The sequence below is a fragment of the Gopherus evgoodei genome, chromosome 17 (genome assembly GCF_007399415.2).
Source record: "Gopherus evgoodei ecotype Sinaloan lineage chromosome 17, rGopEvg1_v1.p, whole genome shotgun sequence".
Classification (NCBI taxonomy): domain Eukaryota; kingdom Metazoa; phylum Chordata; order Testudines; family Testudinidae; genus Gopherus; species Gopherus evgoodei.
The window spans coordinates 20597047-20624169 of NC_044338.1; positions in this window are offsets into that span (position 1 = coordinate 20597047).

Consider the following 27123-nt stretch of genomic DNA (forward strand, 5'->3'; position numbering starts at 1 on the left):
TCTTGCACTCTGGGCAAGTCTCTTACTATTTAATTCCCCATCTGTAAAATGGGGATAATTGCACAGGGGTGTTGTGAGGATAAACACACTGAAGATTGTGAGGTGCTGTCCACTCTCTGATGCCAGGAGCCTTGCAAACTCTCCCATGAGTAGCCCCTCCAGGATATTTGTTTATATTCCCTCCACCAATGCTGATAGAGTCTGGGGCAACCAAGCCTTGGCAATGGTTTCATAGACTATCAGGGTTAGAAGGACCTCAGGAGGTACCTAGTCCCACCCCCTGCTCAAAGCAGGACCCATCCCTAATTTTTGCCCCAGTTCCCTAAATAGCCTCCTCAAGGATTGAACTCACAGCCCTAGGTTTAGTAGGCCCATACTCAAGCCACTGAACTATCCCTCTCCCCCTGCTCTTTTCCCTAGCATCATTACACACACAAATGAGCTCTCTCTGCCACGCTGTCACATAGCCTTTCTGTTCTGTATGTCTTTCCTGTGTCTCCTTTTATAGCCCTTAGCTGATGGCTACTAGCTTCACCTGCCCTCAGCCAATCCGCTAATTAGCAGCACCTTCTCCAAACAGTCTTCTCCAGGGGATCTAATTGGCACCTAACTGATCAGGGGGCTGGCTCACTCGTTAGCCGACAGCCCTTTGTCACAGGTGCTCAGATACATGGTCTTGGAGGCCATATAAATGCCATTGCTAGGTAGAGAGGGGTGGTTTGTAATTTCAAATACATCACATGTATGCCTACATACCCTTCTCCTCTGGCTCAGTGTGCAGGATCTCACAACTCAGCTGGTTCTCTCTTCAAGGAGTCACTGGATAGTGCAGGCTAGCAAAACCTATCTGAAAACACTAACTGCCTGGTGTAGGTTGGGCCAATCTAAATCTAAGCTATGGGGAAGGCTTTACCTATGGTGGTGCAAAAAAGACCCAACCTCCTGGATAGATTGCTCATGGGAGATAACTTATTAAAATCTAATCACCGTTGCAGACTCACCCAGAAACCAAAGCAAATCATTTCTGAGGTTCAAAACTAAAATAAAATAAAACAGAGTTTAAGGCCAGAAGGGAACAATATCATCATCGAATCTGAGCTCCGGTAGAACACAGACTGGAGAACATCCCTCAGTGATCCCTACATTCAGCTGTCACTCCTGGCTGAGCTAAAACACACCATTCTGAAAGACATCCGGTCTCAGTTCAAAGGCTCTACGTGAGCAGAGTGGAGAAGCCTATAAAGTTCTTCTAGTGGTTAATTAACCTCACTGTTAAAAATTTGCACCTTATTTCCAGTCTCAGTTTGTTTAGCTTCAACTTCCTGCCATTGGATCTCATTCTGCCTCTGCTAGTGGGATTAAAGGGCCATGTGCTATCCATAATCTGCTCTCCTTGTAGATACTTAGAGATCATGATGATCATGAAGATCATTGCTTCAATCTGCTAAATTTTTTCATGCACAGGCCCTGGTTCATGAAAGTATCCATCTTCAGCAAAGCACTTAAGCACACAATCAAGTCCCACTGAAATCAAAGGACTGAACCCTGGCTTAAAGTTAATCATGTGCTTAAATTCTTTGCTGAACCAGGGCCACTAAGAGCTACCAATTACTTTCTGCCTCCACGGTTTTTTACTTTTGATTAAGGGAAACAAAACAAGAAAGATCAAAAGTAAAGTCTCCAAGATGAGAGCATGGTGTGTGTGTGTCCTTTGTAGCATGCTGCATCAACTCTGCCTCACAAAATGGCAGCTGCCCTACATGCCCTGGTTTGTAGCTTAGTGATGTTCTTTTGGGTCCTAGTAAATGCAAGGTTAATCTTGTCTGCTGGACTGCACACATTGGTTTATAATCGTAGAGCCACTCTGAAAGTGGTATTTAAAGTAGGATTGTTTTTCTCATCCTGCCAAAATTTTATTTTTTTCCCCATTCCACATCAGGATGAAGCTGATTCTTTTATACCTTATTTTCTGAAAAAAATAGAGCAAGTGAGATACATACACCCCAGAGATTAGGGCAACCATCTGAGATGTTGGAGACCTAAGTTCAGATTCCTGCTCTGAGTCTAACAGAGGTTGAAGTGGGGTCCCATGCCTAGGGAGCTTGTGGAATCTCCATCTGTGGAGATACTTAAGAGTAGGTTAGATAAACGTCTATCTGGGATGGTCTAGACAGTATTTGGTCCTGCCATGAGGGCAGGGGAGTGAACTCAATGACCTCTCAAGGTCCCTTCTAGTCCTAGAGTCTATGAGAGTGCCCTAACCATTGGAATACTGCCTATGTGGGGATGAATCTACTTCAATCTGGCCTGTTGGAGCAATTCAATTTTCCATTTAGTGGAGCAAGGACTTGAACTGGGGTCATCTATAGCCCAGGGGAGTACCTGAACCACCAGAATGTTAGCTACTCTGGGCAGAGGCTTGGGCTTTCTTGCTCTGGTTTTGACCTGAAATTCCATCCTGGACCTGGGCCCATTTCCCGACAAAAGTTGAGTCAAAACTGACCCATTTCCGTGAAAAGTTTCAGTTTCGGGGATAACTAATTAGCTTTTTTCCAATGAAAAAACCTTTCATCAGAGAGCTCCCAACCAGCTCTAATTCTAAGGAAGAGACTCTTTTAACCGTTCCTCCAAGTAATGAATCCTAAAATCAGGAGTCATTCTCTTTGCTCCAACTCACACCCTTTCTGGGGCTATAACAATCTGCTGACAATAAAGCAGACACGTCTGGTATGCAAAGTCTAAGCAAGGATTGTCTGTTTAAGTTCCAATATTCCTTCTCATTTGTATTCCTTCCCAGCATCAAAGGCATCCCAGATACCCATTTGCCTTTCTTGTTACACTATGCTGATGGGTTTAAAGGATTTCTCCACAATAGCCCTTAAATCTTCATCCAGGTTGCTTGCTGAATGGCCATATGGTTTAATGTATCTCCTCTCTCTGGGTTTATTGCTAAAGCATTTGGCCATATCGAGCTGTGTTTGGTGCTCTGGGCATTGTCAGGGGCGGGTGGGAATTATGGGAAGAAGTAAAGTGCAATTTAAAAAAAAAACAATGTTCATCAGAAAGAAATGTCCCCATTTTGTCCTGGAAAACAGGTTGGATGAAAATGGTCTGACCTGCTTTGTTACTGATCCTATCACCTGAAAGATTTCACTTTCCTGGAAGCTGAGTAGCATCGTTCCTTATTTCCAGAGCTGGTCAAAAGGTTTGTCCATGTTATCATGCAAATGATAGTCACTTCAAAGGTAGCCGTGTTTTCTGTTTGCAAAGCCCTTAGGGGAACCTAATGCATGCATAAGGAATCATTCTTTCAAATGCTTCACTGCGTGGTTTGGAGCAATTTTCAACCTCAGCTTTCTGCCATGGAAGGGTTTAGGGTGACCCGATGTCCCAGTTTTATAGGGACAGTCCTGATATTTGGGGCTTTGTTTCATATAGACACTTCACCCCTGTCCTGATTTTTCACACTTGCTGTCTGGTCAGTCTACTAGTGTAGGTAGTGGGGTTACCATTTGCCCTGCATAAGGGGCAGGGCATAGCTGCAGTAATTATTAAAGTCACAATTCCCTCCCCACTCCCTTTTGCTCTGGGGCCTAGTAATAAATAACTACTGGTCCCTGCTGGTAGTAGAGCTGGGCAAAAAAGTGCTAGTTAATAGTAAATGTGCCGAATAATGCATTTGGGGGACACGAAAATAGTTTTCAAATTTGGGCTGAATTCAGCAAGTAGTTTCAGCCACCAAAGAACAGGAAAAAATCCTTTGAAAAACCAGAAGTGGATCACTTGGGCCTTTTTAAAACAAAACATTTGCATTGAACCATTTTTGAGTGGTGTGGGTGAGGGGGGTGTTCAGATGTTTTGGTTCAGCCCCCAATCTGAAAAATCAGCTCTCATTGGTAGCAAAGGGTTGTCTCCTCCATGCCGTCTCCTGGGCTGGCTGATGTGTTTTGGGGCTATGGCCAAGGCTGCCTGCGAGCCTGCTAAGGGAGCAGAAGTGGGTGTGCAGTGTCTGTTTGTCCACAGTCTAAGCCAGTATCTTACAGCCCCTTACGCCCAGCACAGCTCTTTTGTCCCAGCCGCAATCTACAAGGATAGGGATGATTCCCCAGGTTGACCCAGATTCCTCCCTGGGGTGGTGATGGGGCCTGTCACCCTGCCAGTTCCCCAGCTATGGGGTGGGAAGGGGCATGTCTGTAGCACTGAGCTCTTGGGAGGATTCTGAGCTGCTGCACAGATCATAGGCAGCCATGGGGAAGCTGCCATAAACTACAGCAGCCCTTGGGCTGCTCTAACTTACGCTTGGGTTGTTTTGGCTTGTACAGCAGCCCTGACTCTGGAAGATGCAAAGGTGGTATAAAATTACCCTTTGCCCCACTCTCCCTGGGCTATGTTTTCTAAGATGTATGTCCGGGGGCGTAATGTAGAATTTAACTCACGGCCTTGTTTTTCCTCCCTGATTGGATGACGGTAACAAATGTGGCTCCTCGCATTCTTCTCTCTCCAAAACAAGTCCTGCTTAGCCTGGTCTCGCTTCCTATGAAGCAAGTAGCACTGGTCTTAAGTAGCCACAAAACTAATTAGAACCAGCCAATACTTTGCAAGGTCAGTGCCTGTAGCTGGGATTGTATCTTGACTCCAACACTTATGACTTAAGTGGAGTGAGTGGGAATATGGCTATATCCTATACATGCCAAAAACAACATGTTCTCGTACAACGGTCCAGTTTATGCATCAAATGTAAAGGCACAAAATAACCCTTTGTTATTAATGTGAAGCAATATTTCATCTGAACTCTCCTATTTCAAGTAGAACATTTTGTGAAAACAAAAGAGAACGTTCTTAATACCATAACTGTAAGCAGCAAATTCAATTAATGGTAGTCAATCTCTGTGCATATGTTTACAGCAGGTTTGCGAAAAGATAGAGTTGTCATTTGGACCCGGAGGATATTTTCTCTTTTCCCTTTTCTTGTTCTTTCTTTCTTTCATTATAAAATGGATTCCACTTGTTGCCAAATCCAGACAGTTGAAATGCATCCTGGAATCCTCATCAGTCCAACCATCTTTCCGAGGAAGAGCACATGGACAATTTCTGGAAACAGTGTAAAACAATTAACATGCCTGAAAAATAGATCCTGGCTTTCACAGGAAGGATCAGGGTGCCCCAATCAGTTGCTTTTATTGGTCACAGAGCAGGATCTGTGCACTGAACAAAATTAATAGAACTGGCTGGAAATTTTCCATTTTTAGTAAATTTATACTAAAAGGAATAAGTTAAAAATAGGTTTAAAAGGTCAAAATTTAAATGAACTGTTTGCAAATTATCAAAATGAAGCATTGTCATTGAGCCAATCCTAATGCTTTATTTATTTATTTTTGGATTATCAGAGTGTAAACATATTCAAGATCTCGACTTTTCACCCTAATTTGGGAGGGATGGGAACATTTCTCAAAAATTCTCATGGGATGGGAAAACTGTTCCCCGCCCAACTTGAAAAATTAAGCAAGCAGGGAAAACTATATTGCATTTGCTTCCCTGCATTTTAGAAATGACTTTGCACCTAGCTCTGGTGAGACTTTTTGCACTGTGAGATCACAGCATTGGCAGAACACAGGTAATGCACTAATTGTGGCTCACTAAATTCCACGTGCATAGCGATGATTGATACAGTGCAATAAGGAGCAGATTGAGCCAACAACGTGAAGGAAAATGGAATAAGAATTGTCTTTTAGAAGAAGCTGAATAAGGAGGTAGGAGATGTCATGTCTCTGTTCAGCTCGGGCCAACCTTTCCAGACCATGTTTCAACACTTAAATAAGTAGCTTGATTTACAATAGTGCATCGCCAACTGAACTCGTTGGAGTCACTCAAGTGATTGGATGACAGGGATGACAGATTGGGTCGTAAGTATAAACAGATGGGGATTAATAGTCATAGATAAGCTTAGTGGAGGATGTTCAGACTATTGAACTCTTAGGTTTCTTTAAGTGCAGCAAATTTATAATCTATGGACCAAGGTTCATTCTCTCATGATGCAAAAGGCACAGCAGGTCATGAGATTTTACCACTACCAGGAGTAAGGTCTTAGCTGGCTCCCACAACGGTTGTTGGTGCCTCTGAGAGAATTGCGGCTGTCCCCATGGCAAATCACACCCCAGGAGCAGAGTTGATTGAAAAAGGACAATTATTTTTTCACTGAAAATATAGGGAGAAAATGGGGAAAAAACCAACCACGTTTTTCGAAGAAAAAGCAAAAAATGTTTCATTTTTTGAAAACATTTTTCACTAAAAGTGCTTGGTTTTGGGAACAATCTTCCATTTTCTAACATTAGCAGCCAGACCTTTCTGCTGATAATGGAACATTTTTACTGAATTTGTTTTTGGTTTTTCATTAGGGAATAAGAAAAGGAAAATTTGGCCCAGAATGAAAGTTTCCCCTCAAAAATGCAGTTTGGGTCAAAACACCATTTGTCATCGGAATAAGGTTTCAGTGACAAAAGTTTAGCCAGTTGCACCCAAGAGGCAAAGAGCCGCTGAGAGAGGAGGATCTTAGGAGATGCTACTGCAAGGTGTGCGTTCATGGGAGAAGCATGATGCTGTTTAGATCGGATGGGCAGTGAAATGAGAGCAGAGAAAGCAGGAGGAAAGGAACAAAGAAAACAATTTTTGATGCAGGTCCTCTGCCAATGCAAATTGAAGCCAATGAAACTATGTGGAGTTACACAAGCTCTGGACCTGGTGTAACACCAGTTGAGTTCATTTGTTCTTGAAGATGTCACACTGTGTTGATCAATAGAGGAGATGGTCGGGAGAGGTTCTTTGTCTCAAAGAGTGGATCATGGGATGAAAAAATGTGAGAAGTCTCGACTTATCACTGTCCTTTTCAGCAGTTTTTGCAGGTGGGAAAATAACTTGAAAAGTCCATGGGATCTGCAGGTGCTCGTTCCCTGCAAAACTCACACCGGTACAATTCATGGCAATAAAATGTATAGTTCCTTCCCCTGGCAGCCATTTCAGCACAATACATGTGCCATGGTAATGTCACTTGCAGCATATTAATAATACAGCTGGTTGGAAAAGGGGACACCTTTTCTGCAAAGATTTTCACAAAACTGTTGTCTCTGTTTTCATCACATTCAAAATTTTGAGAAGAGACTTTTGTTGAAATCTCGAATTTTGTAATTTTTTCACCAGCTCCATAGCTGATCCAAAAACAGGATGAATTTTTTGGTGAAAATCTTATCTTTGTTTTTGTTTCTTTGTTGCCAAATTTGAAATGTCAATAACAGATGTAGCTGAAATTGTGAATTTCAAAATGTTTCAACTAGCCCTAGTATCTATCTATCTATCTATCTATCTATCTATCTATCTATCTATCTATCTATCTATCTATGGCACGCAGAATAAAGGAGTAATGACATTACATTAGTGGGTAAGAAATACATATCAAGATAAATAGGTGCACAAGATTGGTATCCTGGAGGTAGCTAGGGTGACCAGACAGCAAGTGTGAAAAATCGGGACAGGAGTGGAGGGTAAAAGGAGCCTATATAAGAAAAAGACCCCAAAATCGGGACTGTCCCTATAAAATCGGGACAACTGGGCACCCTAGAGGTAGCAGAACTGTAGGGGAAGCACATGATTGCATAAATTGCCGTGTAACTACTGCCAAGTTAATTTCTGTATCCATTGTAACAGCAATGGAACTAATATATGAGGTTCTGTGGAAGTATTTGAATCAAAACATATATCTGCAGAGTAATTATAGAGGAGCTACTGATCCCTTATAATGTTTGCAAAGCGAAATTAATTTTGCAATTCTTTTCAAACTCAGGAATATAGTGGGAGAGTCTTGTAAAATGCCAGACTCCACTGGCTTCACCCATTCCTAATCATCCCACTCTTCGACTTCATCATTATATCTAAGGGCTTAGCTACATGGTGTGGCAAGAAGCACTGTGGGGGGCTGAAGTCTAATGTGCCCCGACATGTTGCGTATTAACTGGCCCGTGTAGGCCCTGCTGACGCGATTTCAAAGTTCCCTGGTGAGCGTTAATGAAGTGCTGTGTTCACTGACTCGCAGCCTAGACCAACCCTGAGCGTATCATCTCAGGCAGACACAAAAGACAGCCAGTCCATCAGGGAGGAAGCAGTTCTCACCCCACGGATGAGACAAGAGACCATTTCAACCACAGACCCTAGAGCATAGCGGCCAGATCCTCAGCTGGTAGAAATGTGTGCAGCTTCCTTAAAATCAGTGGAACCACACCAGCTGACAGCACCCGCAGAGATGTGTCCTAAGTGTCATCTCCCAACTGGGAACCAAAATAAGGTTTGTATTTTCAGAAGAGCCTTGGTTACAGGCCTCTGAGTCAGTCTGGTCCCAGTTGTGGGTTCTGAGCCCTTCTGAAGGTTCTGCAGGCCGTACCATCTGACCAAGGGCTGACCAGACTCTGGGAGCCTGTGTGACTTAGCAGCTTAAATCCCACTGAAATTCAAGGGCTTCTGCTTAGCTCCTAGATGACGTAGGTGCTTTTGGACATTTTACCCAATCTCACTTGGCTAACAAAGGAGATTGCAGCAACAACCCACTCTGGTGGAAGCTGGGACCTGGTGTGACAGCTGCCATCCCGGCCAACACCAGGAATTTGGCCTCCCCCGCCAAAAACATGATTCTCTGCTGCTTAGGCTAAAGAGTCAACTTTTGCAAAGGGCAGCTGCAGCAGACTTCCTGCGTTGGACCCAGCAGGGGACATGTGATAGGACACGTACTCACCAGCGGGTGAGCCTGGCATGGCATCTTCTGGGCACAACTCTGCAGGCATGAGGACCTGAGTTACGGGCACTGGTGAACAAGGTGTTTTTCTCTCAGCCCATTGCTCCTGTCTTTTCGTTTATGCAGTCAAGCTGGGCTTCACTTCCTTATCCTTACATGCAACCTCCTAACACTTGTGGTATTAAATTCATATAGTATTGATTAGAGGGCTTGTCAGTCATTCACTTCTACATTCCCCGTCCAGTTCTCTGGCCCAGCTCGGCTCTGCAAAGTTTCGCTGCTTGCAGGAAATAAGCCCTGTCTGGTTGCCATGGCTACCAGGAGCTTTATTACTTAGAGGCAGAAGGAAAACACAGACTCCAGACTGAAAGCCATTCCAGAAAAACTTCTCCTGCCTCTGAAAGTCTGTAGGATGAGCCCATGTTTTCAGTCTGAATTCTCCTTGGACCCAGCCCTCTGCCCCGTCTCTCAAGCAGAGGGCAAGTTACTTATTAATTGGCTTTCCTGTGCCAATCATCACCATAGTTCTTGAGCATCTCCCATGCCCCTTCATACCCTCCTGACCATGCTATTAGATAGCTGAGACATTGAGGCTGGGATGTTCAAAGGAGCCTCTCGGAGTTAGGCACCCAAGTTCCATTGTGTAGTCACAAGGAAAGTCAGTGATAGGCTGGGAACAGAATCCAATTTTAATGACTTAGACCATCTTCCCAAAGAGTGAGGAGTCGCGGGCCTCAAACCTGGGAGCCCCCAGCAGTGCTCTGACAGTGGCCACCACACGGCAGCTCACCTGATTCCCTGGGGATGGGGCTAGTGATGCTCTAGCTCACAGAGAGCCCTGCCCACAAAGCTACTGATTGGAGGAGACCTCCAGCCCCACCGATTGGCTGGAACACACTATTTAAGCCAGAAAGAGGCACAGAAAGTTGTCTGAGCCAGTAGATGTAACCTTGGCTGGCTGCTACTGTGGGCCCTGACTACTTGCCTGACACCTGGTTCCTAACTCCTTGCGTATTCCTGGTTCCTGCCCTCCTCAACCCAGACCTGCCTCTGCTCCTGGTTCCTGCTTTCCTGCCCTGCTCCTACGCTGACTCCTGGCTCTGAGTCCAGACTCCTGACTCTAACCATTAGGTATGACTGTCCATGCCTGGTCCCTACATAAAGGGAGAGCGAGGGCATAGTTTCCTTATAATCATTCTATTCTATGGTGAGTGAGATCTCCATTGATTTCAGCTGGGGTTGGGAATACTTGGCATCTAAAAATCTGACCTGACGGGTGTCAGGTTGGACACTCAAAATCACTGGCCACTTCTGGAATGCTTAGCCCTAGTACTTGCCATAAGATAATTGATTCTCTTTCTCCGACCAGCTGCCCCCAAGGCTAAAGAGGAAGGCAAGAATCTTCATAATGCACTAGATGAGCTGTGCAATTCTGAACACGGAAACATTTCTCCCTGACCAGAGCAGGAATCGACTTGTGCCATGAAGCTTGAGATTTCTTTACCTTTATCATTATGGTGTCAGTGAGGGAACAAGATGTGGGTGGAGGAAAAGGCTAAAACACAGCTCCCTCAGCTCTGTGTTTCCAGGCTTCTATTCCTGGCTCTGTCATGGCTGGGTGACCTTGAGCAGCCTCAGTTTCCTCATCTGTAAAATGGGGATAATGGCACTGACCTCCTTTGTAAAACGCTTGAGCTCTACTGAGAAAAGCACTAGTTAGGAGCTATTGGGGCATCTGAAAATGGTGAAAGAAAAACTCCACACACCACAGGAGTAACGTTTTGCTCAGCAGCCAAGCTCTGGAAATGGCTCAGGCACAGAATGAATAACTAAATCAATAGATAATGGGTAGAGGAAATGTGTGAGATGGCCTTGCTGTTTTGAGATAACTGTGGCTTGTTCCTCTGCTTTGCAAAAACTGTAGTGCAGATTTATTAGTTTTAATTAACAGGGGAAAGCATAAAAAAAATAGAACTGGGAATAAATCCAAATTCAAACTCATGGAAACTCTGCTCCTTCCTCAAGATGGAAAGAGAAAGGAGGGAAATGACCAGAATAATAATTAGAGAGATCTGGGTGCCAAGAAAACCATTTTTCCTCAGAGTGCACATCTGCTTTTAACATCCAAAGGGATTTAAACTAGCTGGTCAGGGAGTCATGCTGAGTTTTAATTATTTTGGCTGAAGTTTAGGAGCAATTAAAAGTTTTATCCATTGAAACATGATTTTTGATAGAAAATTGTGTTTTCGATTAAATAAGAATTTTCATGAAGAGTGTCTGCAGTCCAGGAAAATGTCGGTTCTTCATTGAAAAATCAAATGCCCCAAAACTCATTTTTTTTTTGTTTTCAGCTGAAACCCAAAATATTTTAGCTGTAAACCAAAATATTTCCATTCTGCACTGATACTGCAGTGCCTCATGGGAGTTGTAGTTCTCTTCTGTGGGCCAGGCTTCCTATCTGGACTACATCTCCCAGATATATTGCAGCCATGAGACTGCCACAATGTATTATGTCCCCTCACCCCTATAGTGCATCATGTGAGATGTAATGTGACAAGAGTGCCTGCTATGGAGAGATTAGGAGCATGTGGCACCTGAATTATAATTCCCATGAGGCACCACATTGCAGAATAAAATATTTCAATCTTCTTAATTTTTTGCTAAAAACTTGACATTTTCAGGGTGTGGGAGAGAAATTTTCCAGCCATCTCTAATGAAGTTAGGAAAGAGTAAATAGTGGATCAATCTTTTCAATACCATCAGCAAACATGCTTTTCATTGCATAGATTCCACCCAAGAGAGCATCAGGTAGTGATTGGTGAACCTCAAAGGATCTCGATGATCAGTTTGGGTAACAACAGCCCAAGGCCAAGGTTTCGGGAATTAATGGGGCCTGTATCCCCTATTAGTGTCACACACAGCAGGTGAAGACCAAGGCATTTCCACCTTGGGGATGCTGAGACATTGTCGCAGATAGAAACGCAGGGCTGGAAGAGAACTCAAGAAGTCATCAAGTCCAGCCCTCTGCGCTGAGGCAAGGCCAAGTAAACCCTGTCCATCCCAGACAGGTGTTTGTCTTGTTTCTTCTTAAAAACCTTCAGTGATGGGGATTCCCCAACCTCCCTTGGAAACCTATTCCAGAACTTAACCATTCTTATCAAGTTTTCCCTAATATCGACCATAAATCTCCATGCTGCAGATTAAGCCCATTATTTCTTGTCCTACCTCCAGGGGATATGGAAAGCAACTAATCCCTGGCCTCTTTATAACAGGCCTTAATATAGTTGAAAACTGTTCTCAAGGTCCCCTTTGGTTTTCTTTTCTCAAGACTAAACATACCCAGGGGAGGGATAGCTGAGTGGTTTGAGAATTGGCTTGCTAAACTCAGGGTTGTGAATTCAATTCTTAAGCAGGCCACTTAGGGATCAAGGGGGGAAGAGATCAGTACTTGGTCCTGCTAATGAAAGCAGGAGGCTGGACTCAATGACCTTATCCCTTCAGTTCCAGGAGATAGGATATCTGCATTAATTAAACCTTCCCTCATAGGTCAGGTTTTTAAAAACTTTGGTCATTTTTGTTGCTTACCTCTGGACTCTCTCCAATTTGTCCACATCTTTGTGATGCCCAGTGTGACACCCAGAACTGGATACAGCACTCCAGCTGAGACCCCATGAGTGCTGAGAAGAGAGGGACAATTCCCTCCTGTGTCTTACATACGACACTCCTGTTAATACACTCCAGAATATTAGCCTTTTCTGCAGTTGCTTTGCATTGTTGAATCTTATTTAGTTTGTGATCCAATATCATACCCAGATCCTTTTTAGCAGTACTACCATATAACCAGTTATTTTCTACTTTGTAGCTGTATATTTGACTTGTCTTTCCTCAGGGTAGAAGTTTGTGCTCGTCTTTACTGAATTTCATCTTCTCAATTTCAGACCAATTCTCCCATTTGTCAGGGTCATTTTGAATTCTAATCCTGTCTTCAAAGTGCTTGCAAATCCTCCCAGTTTGGTGTCATCTGCAAATTTTATAAGCAGACCCTCCACTCCATTATCCAAGTCACTCATGAAAACATGGAATAGTTCTGCACCCAGGCCTCACTCCCGTGGGGCCTCACTCCTGTGGGACCCCACTAGTTACACCCTCTCAGTTTGACAGTAAACCAATGATAACTATTCTTCGAGTACAGTCTTTCAAGTAGTTGTTCACCCACTTCATAGTAATTTAATCTAGACCACATTTCCTGAGTTTGCTTATAAGAATGTATTGTGGGACACTGTCAAAAGCTTTACTAAAATCAAGAAATATCACGTCTACTGCTTCCCCTCACCCACTGGGCCAGTAACCCAGTCACAGAAGGAAATTAGGTTGGTTTGGCATGATTTGTCTTTTATGAATCCATGCTGGCTACTCCTTATAACCCTATTATCCTCTTGTTGCTTACAAATTGTTTAATCATCTGTTCCAGTATCTTTCCAGGTATCAAGGATAGGCTACAATTCCCCAGGTCCTCTTTGTTCCCTCTTTCTAGAGATAGTTACTCTGTTTGTCCTTTTTCAGTCCTCTGAGAGCTCCCCCGTCTTCCATGAGCTCTCGAAGACAATTGCTAACAGTTCCAAGATTGCTTCAGTTAGTTCCTTAAGTACACTAGGATGAATTTCATCAGGCTCTGCCGACTTGAATACATCTCACTTATCTAAATATTCTTTAACCTGTTCTTTCTCTATTTTGGATGGACTTGATCCAAAAAGTAAATGAATAATTCTCTGCAGCAAGTAAGTGCTTTTGGCCTGACTGCAAATGGAAAGTGTCTGAAATCCCCTGAGAGAGCCTGTTTTCCAGCCCACATTTGCAAATGTGAGAGTTTTGGAGATTTTCAGAGAACAACCAGATGAGAGTCCAGACCTCGGGTTCCTTATCTCAACCTGAGACTCCAAACATTGTCAGGTTCCTCCAGGATTAACTGGGGGGAAAGCTCCTGAACTTTACTGTTGTGGTTTCTGCAATGGCATTGTCCGTAGAGCTGAGTGAATAATGGATTTTTTCAGTTCAAGTGTAAACTGAAACATCTGGGGGGAAAATCCAGTTCAAGTCCAACCCAAACTAGTTTTTAATTCAAAATGAAAAACTCAAAAAAATGTCCCTTCAAATCAGCGGAAGCATTTCAGTTGACTTGAAACTATTTTTTTTTCTTCTGTTTGACCTGGCCACTTTGGGGTGTTTTTACCCTTTTCTTTTGTTTATTTAAAATTGGCCAAATTTGAAAATGAAAGGCCATTTTGAAAAGAAAAAACCCCCAACATTAAATATTTGGAAAAGGTCGAAATGAAACATTTTGAAAAAAATGAGGTTTTTTTGGTCCAGACTATTTGTTGAATTTGACATAAATTTGCATGTTATTTCAGAAGCCTGAAAACTGTGTTTTTCAGTGAAATTTCTACCTGCAGAAAAAAGAATCACTTCACTCTAATTACATCTTCCTGAGCACAGCTTTCTGGTGTGAGGCAGGTTTTATACTGGTTTAATTTTCGGTTGTGATTTTTCTATGAAAAAAGTTAATTCAGAGCCGCCCAGAGGATTCAGGGAGCCTGGGGCAAAGCAGGGAACTGTGGGGCTTGTACTCACCCGGTGGCGGTCCGGGTCTTCAGCGGCGGGGGGCCCTTCAGTCGCTCTGCATCTTCGGCAGCACTGAAGGGCCCCCTGCCGCTGAAATGCTGCCGAAAACCTGTACCACCACCAGACCAGGGCTCGTGGGGCATTTCGGCAGTGGGGGGGCCTTTCAGTCGCTCCGTGTCTTCGGCAGTACTGAAGGGCCTCCTGCCACTGAAATGCCACTGAAGAACCGGACCACAACTGGGCCAGGGCTCATGGGGCCTGTGCGGCGCCTGGGACCTGGGGCAAATTGCCCCACTTGCCCCCCCGGCAGCCCTGAGTTAATTCAGTACAACCTATAATATGGGTGCAATTATATTGGTCTAAGGATGCCTTATATTGGTCTAATTTATTCTTCTTCCTTTACAGGACTGGCTGTAGGATAAGTCACTTTTATACAGATAAAAGCATCCATACTAGTGGCGATTGTATCTCTTTAACTATACTGCGAGGGCTGCTCAGAACTGGTTTTGGTTCAGATCAACACTGAGTTAGAGGACAGCCACGAAGTATGGATTTGGATCCAGAAATGGATTTGAACTTCTCAAAGGGGAGAGACGTTCATATCCTGATTTTGTTTCAAATCAGTATGGAGCCAGAGGACATCTGTAAAGTACAGATTTGGCTCGGGATTTGAATGACTGCTAAATTCAAGGGGCTTTGGCCCCTAGGTTACGCTTTAATCCCGTCTCTACCCTTTACAGATGTTCATTAAATGAGTTTCATAGAACACACAATGCTTCTCTCCAGGAACAGCAGCAAGTATATTTTATCTTTAACTTTAGCAACTTCAACAAGTCCTCAGGGGAACAGCACAAGCAGGTTTTATTAAAAATAAAAAACCCTCATGGACAGAACCAACCATTTGTCTTCTGGATATAACGGGAACTGCCAGAGTCACTGGAGACGCTTCAGAAAGATGCTCGGGGCAGAGCAGGGTACAAATTAATGGTTCTAATAAAGACAAGAGCAATCTAGCACAGGGACAGATCTACAGGAACCAGGGTGTCACTTTCACATAAAACCCATCTTGGGCCCCAAATGCCAGGATAAATGGAAATGCCAAGAATCAGCAAAGGAACATAGTGAAACTATAAAATTGGGGTTAGGGTGGAGGCCACAGATCATGTAAGTAAATAAGAATCAATGTTTGCCCAAAATTCAGAGTAAAGCCTGACCCTGTGTTTAGGTTTGAAAATGGTGTGTCCTTTCCTCATTTCCAAGAGCACTCTGGGTTCACCTGCACCGGACACGGAACATCTAAAATATCCCAGGAAATGCCATCATCTTGGTAGCACCAGTGAATTTGTTAGCAAGATAGAGTGAACATTCCAGATGAAAGCAGCTACTCCTGCCATTTTCAACATGATTTTGTAGATGCAAGAGGTTCAGAGGAAACTCCAGATGCCGTTGGATAGTTACAGGAACCAGTTCTCCAGACTAGAGTCAAGCACGAGCTGCAACATTTGGATCCAGTTTTGGAGAACGCCGCTGGCGATCCTTTGGTTAGGACATGCCTATTATAAAGATAAAGAGCTGCCAAAGTCAAGTCCTGGAGCTGATGTCAAATGTTCAGGAGCAGTTGGAGTAGGGCAAGTCAAAAATGTCCATCAAAACTGTTTTATGGCAGAAAACTGCATTTTCAACCAAACAAATATTTTCGTGAAAAATGTCTGATTGCCATGAAAAAATTCAATAGTTCATTAAAAAATGAATGCTAGAGAACCCAAAATGTTCAGCTTTTGGCTGAAAACCAAAATATTTCTGGCAAAAACTGAGCCCCAGACCTTCCACTCGAACCAGAGCCCGTCTAATGGCAAAACACCACTCCACATACACACACACACACACTTGCCTTATGGCAGAAAAGTTCAGGCTGGTAGGAGAAATAATCTCCTAGCACTAGTGAATCTGACTTGTGAGGTGCTATGTAACTAGTACATTTCCCCATTCCCCATTCCCTACCACACATATTTTCATTAGCATTGGTCTGTCTCCTTTCTAACCATACACCCCTCTCTGGTTATTCCTCCACCAATCTAGTGTCTGTGGCAAATGCTGACTTTTGATGAGTGAATTGATCAGCTGAGATAGAACCTCAAAGAAAGCAGATGGGTTGTGTCATGTAGTCAAGAATTGTGTCCCAGTCTCCTCTCTATAGGAACAGGCTCCTGGGAACGGGCTCCTTGTGAGAATTGTGGGAGTGCCTCCTACCACACAGTTTTCCTTACGACATTCCAATATTTCCACGTCCAGGTATGTGAAAAGCAAAACAAAGGCCGAAATTAAGCTGACTCCTTGGACCTACTTCTGGTTCAGTGTGGGGGCAAAGGCCCAAGATCGGTTTGATTCTCTCCCAGCCTTCAATGGCCCAGCCAGCACAAAGAAGCTGTTTGGAGACAGTAAAGCTGTTTACACACAAACAACAGGGCACTAAGCCTCCACAGCAGCAGAGCTACTGAGAAAGAACATGAAAATTTAATAGGGTTTTAGAATATTACATGCTTCAGGGTTTACCAGATTGTGGCCTTGAGTCTTTAATCAATCGAGTTTCGGCTGGACTAATTAATTTCAAAAATACTTCTTTGCTGACTGGAGACTTTAATTGCACATTTGATTTGCTTCCGTTTGCAGCAATTGCCGAGATGTGATCCCAAATCTGCTTTGTTCCAGGCAGGCGGCAGCGCTGAGGTCAGTGATGTGTGAGAGGGCACGGAGCCTTCCCACCGCTCAGGTTGAGCTTGGTTGTGTGGGTGATTTACACACAGCCTTGTGTGGCTCTGAAGGAAGGATTCTCCTCCCTCCCTCCCCCACCGCGTTGCTTGGAAATTAATCAGAAGAAATACTCAGGCTAGGAAGAAAGAGGCCTAACAGCGTTAGATGCCCATCTATCCTTGCCATTGAGCCTGAGTATTCCACCCCCACGCACCCAGCCATCTGCAGAATACCAGGAATATCGTGAAGTCTGTCCCGTAAATCACCTTAAACAGGGGAGTACCTTAAACAGGGAAGTTTTCAACCAGAACGCCTGCTCGAAAAGGGACTCTGGCAGCTCCGGTCAGCACCACTTATCAGGCTGTTAAAAGTCCGGTGGTGCAGCGGGGTTAAAGCAGGCTCCCTGCCTGCTGTAGTTCCACACAGATCCTGGAAGCAGTGGGATGTCTCTACTCCAGCTCCTATACGTAGGGGCAGCCAGGGGGCTCTGCACACTGCTCCTACCCCAAGTGTCAGCTCCGCAGCTCCCATTGGCCAGGTACCGTGGACAATGGGAGATGCGGGAGTGGCACCTGCAGATGGGGAAGCATGCAGAGTCACCTGACTGTGCCTTCACATAGGAGCCAGAGGGGGGACATGCCACTGCTTCCAGGAGCTGCTTGAGGTAAGTACCACCTGGAGCCTGCACCACTGCCCCCATCCCGTGCCCCAACCCTGATCCCCTCCCATCCTCTGAACCCCTCAATTCCTGCCCTCCTACACCCCAACCCCTCATCCCCAACCCCACCCCAGAGTCTGCACCCCTAGCCACACTCCTTTCTCAGCTGGCCTTCTGGGCTTCCGAGCGATGCTCCTCAAATCTTATGAAATAGATAAAGGCTGGAGAGAGGTGTCACTTTTCCAGATGCCCCTGAATGGCTGGGGTTAATGCAGCGATGACCTAGCCCAGTGTGAATGATCCCGTTTCCCCATATGCTGTGGACAGAGCTCATTGGCTGATGACTCTCGGCCTTTGTCTACTCTACATAACATCACTCCCTTCCCTGGCACACTTTTTCCCTTGGCCTGGTCTGATTGCACTGAAAGTCCTGGGGCTAATAGGAGCACTTTATTGTTCCTAATGAGGCTATTCAGGGATCTGTCTGGAGGGCAGCCTGCTCGACCGTGTAGTGTCTTTAGATTTTATTGCGTAGCAGGAGGAGGGTAGGGAACGTCGTGATGTATTTTTTAGAGAAAGACAAAAAGCCTTAATAATGGCCCTGGCTGCCTCACTGGGAACTCAGAGATCCGGCAGCAGCCATAATAATCATCGTAAATAGAAAGGAAAACATCTAACGTGCAGCGTGGGCAGGCAAAACAAGCCCCAGGGTGGAATGGAGGTCTTTAAAGCAAGCTTTACGGAGTGTCTCTCAATCTCTCTGTCCCTCTTCTTTTCTCATTAGAAATAGCTAATGCCCCTTGCCTGTGTGGGAGGACATGAATCACTGGAGGTTTCCCAGCGAGGCACCTCTCCTCCTTATCTTTTTCATTATCATCAATCCCTTTTTCATGTGGATTTAGTGCCTGGTGGATGGTGCCAGTTTGATGCCCCCTTCCCCAAGGCAGACAGCGAGTGTCCTACAGATTGTCCCACCTGGCGGGCCTCAACCCTGACCTTGAGGGATCACCTCCAGGGAAAGAGTGAAAGAGGGGAGTTTAGTCTTCGTCCCGTGCTTGGCCCTAGTGCGGAATGAGTCCTCCAGGGGGCCAGCTGAGGTGGTGGGTTTTGTGATGCAGATGCCCCTTCACTGAGAACTTGATTGTGCATAGAGTCTCATCTGTCCCTCATCGCCATAGTCCCTGACAGCCTTCCAGGCAGGCATGACGACCATCCGCTCTCTCCTCACGGGAATGCCTCGTTTTGGTAGGATATTCACCCCCCCCCCCCCACACATTGCTGTACGTTTGTATTAGAGAAGGCACGTCACCGAAATGCGCCTTGCGCTTGGAGCAGAAAGCGGGGAGGTTTGGGATGGGTCTGGCACAGTTCATTCCACCATCTGGGACGGGCCCTCCAGAAAGTTCTGTCTCCTGTACAGACGAGCTTTACCCTGGCTGTAGAGAGCCCTGTTGTTCCAGAGGAGTGAAGTTGTCGATCATGGTCTTCACCCTGGAGCTTCAGGGGAACTTTTACATACCTCGAGCAGTTGAGCAAGAGCAAACACCAGCAAACTGACTTGCACACCTGCCTTTCCAGGTGGGAGCTTCTGGCTCATAGCGTCCAGTCCCCCACTCTCACAGGCCCCCCCGTCACACCATCCCTTTCATGCACCCTGCAGCGTTACAGGGCTGTCCCTCATTTATTCATGCCCCCGCCACATGCCCCGCAGCTGCTACGGGCGATGCTCTGCTCAACTGCTGCCCAGTCACCCAGCCAGATGCCATCATGATAGGGACTGATCAGGATGCCCGGGGACCATCACTCAGCCAGTCACCAGGCTGTGTTCTTCCATTCGTTTGCATCATGCCGCCCCATTGGCTGAAATGCCAAGAACATGATGGGGGGGCAGTCTCCCCCCTTGGCTATCTGACTGTCCAGGGCTATGGGGCTGAACGAGGGTCTGGGAGGGGATTGTTTGTCCTTGCCCACAGCTGCACGGGGGGGCACATTGCTCAGGCAGTGCCCTCGGAGGGTCCGTGCTGCCTTACATCTCCCAGAACCCCGTGGGGAACACCTTCTTCCCATCCCTTACGTCTGCCAACACTAAGCAGATCCCCAAGGCCGGGCACTCCCAGAACTGGAGCTCCCCCATTTTTCAGCCCTTCTGTCCCATCCTGTCCCTTTCTCTTTTTCCTTCTACTTCCCTCCTCTCTCCCTTCTCCTCCCAAGGGCGGTTTTAGCCATTTTGCCGCCCCAAGCACAGCGGCACACTGCGGGGGCGCTCTGCCGGTTGCTGGTCCCGTGGCTCCTGTGGACCTCCCGCAGATGTGCCTGCAGAGGGTCCGCTGGTCTTGCGGCTTTGGTGGACCTCTCGCAGGCACGTCTGCAGGAGGTCCACCGGAGCCGCCTGCTGCCCTCCCGGCGACCTGCAGAGCGCCCTCTGGGGCATGCCACCCCAAGCACACGCTTGGCATGCTAGGTCCTGGAGCCGCCCCTATCTCCTCCTTTACCTCTCCACCTTCTCCCTCCCTTCCATTGCTGATGCTCTTCCACCTTTGTTCCTTCTCTACCCTCTGTCTATGCCCACCCCTGCCCTGATCTCCCCCACTGCAGACGGCAGAGCACAGCTCATGCTGCTCTCTGATCCTCCCTCACTTACTGGTGCTCTAATCACACGGAACATAGTGCCGGGCAGACAGAATGGACCTAAAGATACATGGTAGAACCAGGGATCTGACCCAGGAGGGGACAGTGACAGCATGGCAGGAGGGTGGCGCATGGCTGGGGTTCCCTGTGGCTCTATGAATCCTGGAATAAGGGGAAATTAGAGACCGAAAGGGCCTATTAACTCCCATTGAATCTATCTCCCAGAGTTAGTGCCACATTGCTCCCTGGTGTATGGAGCTCCCGGCGAAGGCAACACAGTGCGGTCAGCTCTTGCAAATTGATTAGTGGCTTTTCTAAAATCTCAGCTTCCGCAGGGAATTGGTTCTATGATAATCTCAGCTTTCATTTGAGAAAAGACAAGAAAAGAAAAGAAGTACATTTCTAATCTTGTGGCTATGGAGAATGCTTACAATCATGCCCCCTCAAAAGGCTCAAAACCCAGCAGGCAAGTGGAAGAGAACCCAATGTTTATTGGGTTTTTTTGTTGTGTTTTTAAAGCTCATGATTTTTAAGCCAATCTTGGGATTTTTGAACCCTTTGGGTTGACAGTGCTGTCAACCATTGACCCCCATTGATCTCACAGTTGCAGGAACAGGCCCCTTCATCAGTGCTTTATCCAGTCTTGTTTAAAATGCCCCAGATGATGGTGATGGTGATTCAAAATCACTGCTTTTAGGATACTCTCTGCCAGAAAGATTTTTCCCTCTGTTATTATTTTCGTCATGTCACGGATACATACTGTCAGCGCACAAACCCCAAATTGGCTGTGAGTTTTATACTTAGATTTCACCAACCAATTATCGATTGTCTACCCCTCAGACACTAAAACAGCCTAATCATGGAGGCACAGACAGTCCTCGTGGGTACTTCGATCTATCTTGCCACCCACGTGAGATACCTTTGTGATATATGGTCCCTTACACCAACAATCACAGCAATATTCAGATTACTCCTAGTCCCAAAGGACCAGTCACTTACCCCAGGTCAGTGGCACCTTAGATCTCACACCAAAGACAACTCATGTAGCCAGTTCTATAATAAACTCTATAGGGATTTATTAAATAGGAAAAGGAAACTAGAGAGTTATTTACAAGAGTAAAGCAGGAAAACTTATACACAAATGAGTTGCAATCTTAATTTTCAAAAGGTAATAGAAACATCTCTAATCAGCAAGCTCTATATGTCCTGTAGGGCTAATCCAGGCTAAGCAGATGGGGATTTCTTGCTCCTGTCTAACAAACCTTGTCCCCCGGAGTCCAAGCTGCACAAAGATAATCAGTTCCTTCCTGTTACGGGGTTTTATGCCTCTCCTGCCATGTGCTCTGAGCTGCAAGTTTAGCTAATGGAAGGACTCCCGTTGCATGATTCATCCTCGTCTTTGGGGGGTGGGGAGGAATGGAGAGACCAGAACATCCTTTTTAACATCCCACAATAGTCTATCTGGTGTCGATGTTGGGCAGGTTGTAATGTCTTCTGTTGAAGGTCAGCATGTCAAACTAATTAATGTCTCCCTCCTGTCTGGTGATTAGTACAGTTACAGAGGCTCACAATTCAACTGCTCAAATATTATCTTACACAGTATGTTATAACTGAGATTAATGCAGGCAGCAGCTCACAAGCATTTAGTACAGTCTAAACATTAAACACATTCTTATACTTCTAAAACCTGTTTTAATAGCACTAACACAGGGGAGCCAGACTAATTCCAACTCTGTGTTTGCAAGTATTCATTTGAGACATGGGGTCTTTGGCATGAGCTGGTGCCTGGTCTCCCAGCGTCACACATATATTTTAAGGGACTCATTATGATATTCTAGTCTGGCTTTTGCGTAACCTTGGGCAGAGAACCTCATCTAATGATTCCTGTATTGAGTCCAATAAATTGTCAATGAATAGTAACACCTGTTTTAGAGACACTTCCAATCTGGGGTTAAGGACTCCATGTGGTAGATAATCCACTTTCCCTTGCAGGAGTCTGTTCCAATGGTTAATTACAATTAAAATTTGAGATTTCAACAAATTTTCCTATCCTGAGCAGGGACAAAAAGTTGAAATCTTGACAAATTGTCATGAACCAGGAAAAAAAAACAGTTCAGGTCAATCAAATTGTTTTGTTTTGATAATTTTGAAACATTTCAATTCAATTGTGACAGTTTTTAATTTAAAAAAAAATTAAAATATAATAAGGTTACATTTTGAAACAAAAAGTCCCTTGGAACCAAAAAAAGGATTTTTAAAAATTTTGTATATGTCCCATCTTGATGATTTTGAAAATTTCCTTTTTCAAAAATTTGTTGAGTTGAGAAATTTGCAAAACTGACCCTTTACCGTGAAAAATTTCAGTTTTGACAAACTGGCATTTTTTGATGACCAAACATTTGATTTTCAAAAGGCCCGAGGTTTTACTACAAATCACAAATTTTATCCACAATTTTTCAGTTTTCAGTTCTTGGTTTTTTGTTTTTGTTTTGTTGAAAAAAACAGAAAAATTTGAACACAATGAAAATGGGCAGGGGAGGAGGAAAATCATTTTCACAAAAAGTATTTTAATTAAGAAGTGTTCATGTGAAATTTTTTACTATATTTACTCCCTAACTAATTCCTTCTTTCCTTACCATTCATACTGTTGATACTTTCCATAGCCCATTTTAAATAGCAGGACCACTGAGCATATCTCTGATGTCTTATTTTTCTATAAGTAAGAAAGCCCTGGCTCAGTTTTTTTGTTCCAAATATAGAAGTCTGATAATTATTGCTGCAGCTATTTGGAAAATAGAAAAGTAATGATCAGGAGAGTTATGGCTCGCTTAACTCTAGAAAACAGTCTCCTTCATTTCTCCTTGTGGCATTAGCCTGATATTTCAAAGAAAGGTATTTTTAACTGGCTCTCTGGTGCTGGTGTGAATTCAGTGAAGGAAATTCAGATGAGATCAGCGTTAGAACGGTTTGACTGCATTTCCAGTCTGAGGAACTTGGCCTTTTCTCGGGCAATCTGCCACTGACGTTGAGGAGTAAGGAGCGCAGTAGCTAGCCCTAGTTTAGAATCATAGAATATCAGGGTTCTCAGGAGATCATCTAGTCCAACCCCCTGCTCAAAGCAGGACCAATCCCCAACTAAATCTTCCCAGCCAGGGCTTTGTCAAACCTAACCTTAAAAACCTCTAAGGATGGAGATTCCACTTCCTCCCTAGGAAACCCATTCCAGTGCTTCACCACCCTCCTGGTGAAAAAGCTTTTCCTAATATCCACTCAGACATATTACACTCAGATCTCAGAATCTAGTAATCCAAGAATCCATTACTGGTCCGACTATAAAGGTTAAAGTTGGACAGTTTTGTCTTGATGTCCTCTTCTTAGGTTCTAGGCACTGGATTGTCTCTGATACACCAGCAATCATGTTATCCTAGAGGGACTGGGTTGATTTTCACAGCATCAGATTAGCAATGCTTGGCTCCATGGAATTATAGGGGAGAATCCCAGCAACATGGAGTTAGTTATTCAGCTATCACAATACAGAAACCTAGATAGATAGATAGATAGATAGATAGATAGACTGATCGACTGATCGATCCATCTTCCATTTGAGGCACATTAAGTGAATTCCTTACATGTATGGTCATTGTTAGTTTCAGCTTGCATTTTAAAAATGGGCTGTGGCTGCATATTCAAGATAGAGAGGAAAGATGAGCCAGTCGTTAGGGTGCTAACCTGGGACTTGGGTTTAATTCTCTGCTCCACCACAGATGCCCTGTGTGACCTTGGTCAAGTCACTTAGTCTGTGACTCAGTTTCCCCATGTGTAAAATGGGAATAATAGCATGGCCCTACCTCACAGGCTGTCATGAAGATAAACACAATTAACAAATGTTAGGTGCTCAGATACTATGGTAATTGGGGCCATTTCATTAACACAGGTAGGGAGACATCATGACACTTCTAAGAACAGATATTAGCTCCAGTAGCCTTCCCTAAAATTCCTTTTCCTCCACCCCGCGCAGAATGCTGTGTCCTCCACAGTGGCTGCTTTCCAACCAGTGCTGTGTGCAGAGAGTTTGTAAAGCAATTAGGATCCTGTGCGATATAAGTGTCTAAAACCCTCCTGTCTCCTTCCTTGTTAACATCTCTTCCTCCCTTACAAGAAACAGCGGAGGTTTTGGTTTTGACATCTTCAGAGGATGTTAAGCACTGGTTGAAGGCTGATATAACCCAATTCCATCAAAGCATTTAGCAGGGAGATGTCATGCCTTACGAGCAGATTGGGAAACAGGACAAACCCTGCGATTTCCCAGCTTTATCAATATTTCAGTCTTAGACAATTCATTATTGAGAGGACAAAAAAATACTTCCCTAGCCCAGTAAATGAGCATTCTCATTGATTATAACAATACAGCGGAGCCCAGTTTTGCCACCCTGTCACTCTGGATTCACACGTTAAAATCAATGAGGTTTCACTCATGTAAAACTGAGGCAATGCCTGAAAGGTCTCCATTGTTCCTTTGGAAGGGTCTCCATTCACGTAAATCAGCCAGGTGGGACCCTACAGCAGAAGATAACTATCCAGATGGGTGTTGAATGTATTGTTCTGACTGTTAATTTTTCAAATTAAAAATAATTCTGGTGTAGATTTCAGTGCGTTTACACAGCACCTACCACAAAAGGGTCCAAGTCCATGATTGGCACTCCTCGGTATTGCTATAATACACTTAATAAATAATAAACATAATACTAAATATACCTATAAAAAGTCCATTAACAGATCTTATTTCACGTCTGCGACCACAATCCTGCCTCGGAGCAATTTTGCTTTCGGGACTGTGATAGCCCATTGGGCTACTTGCACTGTGGGATAGCTACCCATAGTCCAGCTCTCCGTGCATCAAGACAAGCGCCACTAGTGAGGACACACTCTGCTGACACAACGAGCCTGGCGTGGACACGCAAGATCGACTTCCTTAAATCGGAGGCTCAATGACATCTTACATAAAAACAAGGAGTCCTTGTGGCACATTAGAGACTAACAAATTTATTTGGGTATAAGCTTTCATGGGCTAGAACCCATTTCATCAGATGCATGGAGTGGAAAAAACATAAAGTCAACTTAACTTTGTAATGGAGACATGGCCACAGACTTTAAGGCCAGAAAGGGCCATCGTGATCATCTGGTGTGACCTCCTGCACTTCACAGGCCACAGATCCTCACCCTCCCACCACTCCTGGAGTAGACCCCAGTCTCTGGCTGAGTTACTGAAGTCCTCAGATCATGATTCTTATCTTATGCAGGTGCAAATCAGGAGTTATTCCAGTGAAATCCATGCAGGATAACAGACACCGATGCAAGCGAAGTCAGGATCAGTCCCTAACCCATGTGTAAATCAAAGTTTAATTGCAGAAATCTGTTTGCTGTAAGAAAAAAAAGAGAAAATATTTCACAGTGGAACAGAATCATAGGGAGAAATTCCCAGGAGCCTTGATTTAAGCGCTCCTGTTCAACACACATTCTAGTTCCCCATTGACTCCCTCACATCCACTCCCTTCCCTGTATCCTGCATACACGTTTCACCAGCTGAGTCCACACGAGGCTTTGTGTGGGGACCTCCTGACAGTGTGGTCTGTAGAAGAAGAGGAGACCCTATCAGTACACGGGCAGCTGAGCGCTCCCCCTTAGCAGTCAAGAGGCGTAGGAATCAGCCACACATACTACTAGTGTTAGGGCAATTCCTGTTTGTGGTGAGCGCGCGCAGAAACAACAAGAGCTGCGAGCACTCAGCATCTCCTGGGAGTTCATTCATCCACTGCTTCTGACACCCGGCCATGTGGCACCGGGTCCCCTATTTGTGGCACAGCCTGGATATACACCTCGGTGCCCTCCTCTGCCCTCTCTTCATAAACATTATCAGTGCCTGTCACTTCCCCTCTGGGGACTCATCGCAGGGCTCACCAGGATGTAGAGATGGGACGAGACGTCTTCTGTTTGTACATTTGCCTCTGCTTAAGGAGCGACGGCTTTTCCCCAGGAAGATTTGACTTTATTAGCCCGCCAAGATTTAGGATCCTGCCGCCAATGCCAGAATCCTCCCCTCGTTGCCAAAAGGGCTGAGACTGATTAATCTCTGCCTCGCCTCTCGCTTAGTAAGAACACGGCTATAAATGGAATCATACCGTTTATGAGCTGTAAAGATCTGCTGGCCTCAGCTGAATCAATAAGGCACTCGGGACATTGGTGGTCCCTCACCTTCCTGCAGGGGATTTCTGCCTTCCCTCTCCAGAGCAGGCTGTTTGAAGGAATCCTGCCAGCGCTGGAAGAAGTCGAGACTATTGCTGAACAAACAGTTGATGTTTCAGTTTGGTCACTGAACTGAAAAATAATTAAAAAAAATCCTTTCAGGTTGACCCCACTTGGACGTCCTTTTAATTTTTCTTGCGGAAACAACCCGCTCCCCCCGAAAAAATAAAATCATTTTGAGTTGAACAAGACAATTCGCTTGACTCAAAAAAAATTCCTCCTATGTTTGTTTGTTTTCATTTTCAGGTGTTTTTTACCCTTTCGCTTTTGTCAATAAATTAAGCTAACTTTCCGAAGTCAACATTTCAAAACAAAAAGTCAAAACACTTCATATCAAAAATGCTGGAATGCAACCTTTTGCCTTTTTACTTTTTTCTTTTGGGCCGAA